General features: G+C 39.2%; 1 pseudogene; it reads right to left on the bottom strand.

Moving 5' to 3' along the window:
- Positions 1 to 866: 866 nt before the first annotated feature.
- On the bottom strand, positions 867 to 1221 carry LOC110347189 (small ribosomal subunit protein eS26 pseudogene; annotated as a pseudogene).
- Between the last annotated feature and the right edge of the window lie 4556 nt (positions 1222 to 5777).

Here is a 5777-nt window from a genome sequence, read left to right as displayed (position 1 = left end):
TTTCTTGGTGAAGGAAGAGATTCAGAAACAGGACTCCTTGCCGTCCAGATGGCAACAAAGCCTTTGTTGTTTGTAGTAACTAGGCTAATAACAATAACCCATGGAATAATACAGTGTCATTACTGGGATGGACTGGGATTAGCACTGGATGCAAAGTTAGCACAGGTTCATCCAATTCCTCTGGTGCTAGAAGGAATCAGTACTATTCTAATTATTCAGTTTGTGTAGTGCAGTGGTTCTGACACCACAGAGCCCCAAAGGAGAAAAGCAGCAGGTACAGATTAGCAAACCAAATCACTTAGCATACGATGGAAAACAGAAAGTGTGCTTGGCAGCATTTTAGGAGACCTTTATTTCCTGTGGTTGGAGGCAAAAGTGTGCTGAGAATCCACATTTTAATTGGAAGAATTGCAAGGGGTGCACACCACAAAAGAAGCTTAATTTACAGCCATAACAGGGCTCTTTTAAAGCCTGAATGAAAAGGAAGGGATGAGATGCCAAGGGCAGGAAGATTAGGGCAGGAGGCCAGAGTCTTTAAAACCCCAGGTATCCCTGAAAACTCTAGGGTGGCTGGGAAGAAAGCTTCCTCTTAGCTAGAGGATCACCACCTCACACTGGTTGGAGGTGAGGGAAAACTTTACCTGGGGCTCATGTCCTGCAGAACCCATTCTGGCCTCCTTTGATGTGCTTGTTACTTTTTTCATTGCTTTTTGGTAGTCAAATATTATCACAGCTCACCTGGAAAAATGCAGCTCCTGCTGCACTTTTTCTTTTCTTTTTTTTTTTTTCTTAGTATAACATCCATTTTATTAGTTCATTCCCTCTGCCCAAAGATGACACTTTTCAGTCCATTAAAGCCCAGCTCCTCACATGGGCTTTGGTGGGGGTCGTGGGGCAGCACCAGCAGGTCTAAATCAGGGTGGAGGTATGCGGTCCTTCTGAGCTTCACGAGATCTATTCCTGACCACCTTGGTGAGAATGGCACAACTCACACTGTAATGCAGCATCACACAGAGCTTGGAAAGCACATAAGAGTTGAAGGTACTCGCTTTGGAAATGTCCCTGACACCGCCCACCTCTACTATGTTTCGAATGATGAACTTCTTAATGGACTTATCATTGGGCACACACCGGGGGCAGTTCATGCAGTGAATAGCCTGTCCTTGGCTGCGGCCCTTTTTGGCACAACCATTGTTCCATTTTCCTTCTTTTTTTGGTCATCTTGGAAGGGAGGACCCGAAAGAGCTTTTTCATTTACATTTTAAATGCAAACATTTTTATTAACAGTTTAGGACTAAAACAGTTCCACATAACAGAAAAAATAAATGCATAAGTCTAGACAATGGAGTGTTAAATTGCAGCAGACAGATTAATACTCTTCACCTTTGTCCTCTCCCTCGGCACTGTCTGCTCCAGTCTCTTCATAATCCTTCTCCAGGGCAGCCATGTCCTCCGGGCCTCAGAATAATACATAATAATACATACACAAGAGATGCTGGATCATGCCCCTGGAGGGAATCTCCAGAACACCCCAGGGAATGATCTGGGGGGTGTGGGGCCAGGGAAAATGAAACTTGCTAATAGGAAGTTTTTGGATCTAGAGATCCTCCTTCCCCTCTAAACATTGCATCAAGAATGCTTGGGATAGATCAACTGTGTTTCAAGAATTCCTGTCCTGTCCATGACACGGTGAGGTCCCAAAGGTGGCTTGGAGCCCCACCTTCATCCCGTGCTCCACTTAGCCTCACGGGCACCTGCAAGGCCCAATTCCACCCCACACACACACACACACACCTTACGGCTCTTCTGCTACCTGGTCCCTCACTACAGAGGCACAGGGGATTATACTTCACATAGTTATATGTGATAGATTAATAACTACCACAAATTGTCATTTGCTAAGCTGCTCTTGATGCTATGGTATTGCTGTAACATTTGACCTAACATGTTGTGATTGATCTAATCAGTTTTCCTTCCTGATATAAGGAAAATAAAATAGCCTCAGAGTCATTAGAGACTCAAAACCTAAACACAAGCCATATCTGGAAGACACCTCTGAAAAGCAATCATTCCAAAAGAATTTTAAACACAAGCAACAAAGATACCTGCATTAAGCAATTTTGAGATATCAACCCAGGAATTAAACCAAGGACAGTACCAAAAACAAAAATGAGAAGACATTTAAGCAAGGCACAAACGCAGGCTTCCATGCCACAAAAAGGAAATTCTGGGGGAAATGAGGTGGAAAAGTCTGATAATCAACCACCTGGACCCCCTGAACTGACAGCACAGGAAGTAACAAAGCAGATACATGAGGCTCTAGAAAAATTCAAAGCAGAAATAATCTCCCAGATAAATACAGAGATGCTGAGTAGAGTGAAAGACATGATTAGAGGCTCTAGAGCAGAAACAGACAAGAAAATAGATGAGATCAGAAACATGCTGGAAACCATGAATGCCCAGCATAAGAAAGAAATGGAAACCATGATTGCCCAACAAAAGAAAGAAATGGAATCCATGAAACAGATTCAAACAGATAGTCAGGAGATTAAAAACTCCATTGAAAGCATGCAGAGCAGACTAAGAGAATCTGAAGACAGAATATCAGATATAGAAGACAGGATTGCAGTTAAGGACCATGAAAACAGAGATTTCTTAAAAATAGTAAGGGACCATGAGAAATCAATCCAACAGCTGCTAGATGATGCAAAGAAGAATAACATAGGACTGATAGGAGTCCACAAAAAAACAGGAGAAAGTACAATTGACATAAAAAAAAACTCTTCACAGAAGTAATAGTAGAAAACTTCCCAGACAGAGGTGGAGAATTGGACACACAGATAAGTGAGGCATATAGAACTCCACCCAGCCACGATCAAAAACAATCTACATCTAGGCATATAATAATCAAGATCCCATAAACCCAACAGAAGAACAAAATTCTACAGGCAGTTAGAGAAAAGAAACAAATCACCTACAAATGAAAGCCCGTCAGAATCACGGCAGATTTCTTAACACAAACCCTCAAATCAAGAAGAGCCTGGAGTGAAGTATTTCAAGCTCTAAAAGAAAATAACTTCCAACCTAGACTGTTGTATCCGGCAAAATTATCTTTCAAAATCAATGGGGAAATTAGATACTTCCATGACAAAGAACACCTGAGAAATTTCATGAACACCAAACCAGCACTCCAAACAATTTTATGCAATATCCTAGAAAAAGACAGTGAAGGTCACAACTCCATGAGGGCCAACAGAGAGAAGACACCACGCAAGGTAAGGCACTAAAGGGAAAGGGGGAAAAATAAGAAAAGAGCCAACAACAATAAAACATCATGGCAAGAATGAGTCAATATCTCTCATTAATAACTATCAATGTTAATGGCCTCAATTAGCCAATCAAAAGAAACAGACTGACAGAATGGATTAAGAAGCAAAACCCCGCAATATGCTGTATACAAGAAACACACCTAACTGAAAAGGAAATTCATGGACTGAAAGTAAAAGGATGGAAAACAGTTCTCCACATGACAGGATCTCAGAATAAAGCAGGGGTAGCAATCTTATTTGTAGACAAAGTAGATTTCAAACCAAAACTAATTAAGAGAGACAAAGATGGTCACTACATCCTTGTGAAGGGAACAATCCGAGAGGAAGAGATGACAATCCTAAATACATATGCACCAAATACAAATGCCCCCAACTATACAAAACAAATATTAATGGACATAAAAAACCAAATAAGCACTAACACAATTGTAGTGGGAGACCTCAACACCTCTCTATCACAAATAGACAGATCATCTAGGAAAAAAATTAACAATGAAATTCTAGAACCAAACCAAGCTATTGAACAAATGGACTTAAGAGATGTTTATAGAGTGTTCCACCCCACAAAATCAGAATATATATTCTTTTCAGCTGCACACGAGTCATTCTCCAAAATAGATCACATGCCAACTCATAGGGCAAATCTAAGCAAATGTAAAAGAATTGAAGTTATCCCCTGTATATTATCAGACCATAGTGCAATAAAATTGGCGATCAATAACATAAACCACAGAACACCCACGAACACATGGAAATTGAATAACACTCTCCTGAACAACCAATGGGTCACAGAGGAAATTAAAGAAGAAATTAGACAGTTTCTACAAGTAAATGATAATGCCAGTACAACATACAGGAATCTGTGGCACACAATGAAAGTAGTTCTATGTTGGAAATTCATAGCGGTGAATGCCCATATTAGAACAACAGAGAGAACTCAGTTAAATAACCTAATGCAGAACCTCAAACTCCTAGAAAAAGAAGAGCATAACAAACCCAAAGCTTGTACAAGAAAGGAAATTATAAAGATACGAACAGAAATCAGTGCAATGGAGACTAAGAGAACAATACAAAAAAATCAATGAATTGAAGAGCTGGTTTTTTGAAAGAATAAATAAAATTGCTAAACCTCTAGCCAACCTTATCAAAAAAAGGAAAGAAAAGGCTCAAATTCATGCAATTAAGAATGAAAAAGGTGAAGCCACAACAGATTCAGCAGAAATTCAGAGGATCATCAATACCTAATCTGAGAACCTGTACTCTAATAAAATGGAAAACACAGAAGAAATGGACAGATTCCTAGATACATGCAAATTGCCCAAGTTAAATGAAGATATAGAAATTCTAAACACCCCAATAACAATGAGTGAAATTGAAAATGTAATAAAAAATTTACCAACAAAGAAAAGCCCAGGTCATGATGGGTTCACTGCTGAATTCTACAAGACGTTTAAAGAAGAGCTACTGCCATTACTCTTTAAACTCATCAAGGAAATTGAAAGGGAAGCAAGTGTTACTTTGATTCCAAAACCAGGGAGAGACACAACCCAAAAAGAGAACTACAGACCAATCTCCCTAATGAACATAGAGGCAAAAATCCTCAACAAGATATTGGCAAACAGAATGCAGAGGGTCATCAAGAAGATCATACACCCTGACCAAGGTGGATTTATCCCAGGGATGCAAGGATGGTTCAACATCCATAAATCAATAAACGTAATACACTATATTAACAGAGTCAAGGACAAAAACCATACAATCATCTCAATAGATGCAAAAAAGGCATTTGATAAAATCCAGCACCCATTCATGAAAAAATGCTATAGGAACTTGGAATAGAAGGGCTTTATGTCAACCTGATTAAGGCTATCTATGAAAAACCAACAGCCAACATCCTACTAAATGGTCAAAAACTGAAAACTTTCATGTTAAAATCAGGAACAAGACAAGGATGCCCACTATCACCACTCCTGTTCAATATTGTTCTGGAAACATTAGCCATAGCAATTAGACAAGAGAAAGAAATAAAAGGAATAAAGATAGGAAAGGAAGAAGTGAAATTGTCATTATTTGCTGATGATATGACACTTTACATAGAAGACCCAAAAAACTCAGTCAAAAGCCTTCTAGACCTAATTGACAGGCTCAGTAGAGTAGCTGGATATAAGGTCAACACTCAAAAGACAATAATAGCCTTCTTATATGCAAATAGCAGGCCCATTGAGAGAGAAATTCAGGAAATAATTCCTTTTACAAAAGCATCTAAAAAAATGAAATATCTAGGAATCAACCTAACAAAGGAAGCAAAAGACCTCTACACTGAAAACTACAGCACTCTGAAGAAGGAGATTGAAGAGGATATAAGAAAATGGAAAGATATCCCTTGTTCCTGGTTAGGAAGAATCAATATGGTGAAAATGGCCATACTTCCAAAACTAATATATAGAT

The sequence above is a fragment of the Heterocephalus glaber genome, unplaced genomic scaffold, assembly GCF_053883595.1.
Source record: "Heterocephalus glaber isolate CG9 unplaced genomic scaffold, H.glaber_assembly_v1.0 deba00001058, whole genome shotgun sequence".
NCBI classification, from domain to species: Eukaryota; Metazoa; Chordata; class Mammalia; order Rodentia; family Bathyergidae; genus Heterocephalus; species Heterocephalus glaber.
Note: the sequence above shows the minus strand (reverse complement) of the source record. Positions and strands in the feature narration are given on the sequence as shown.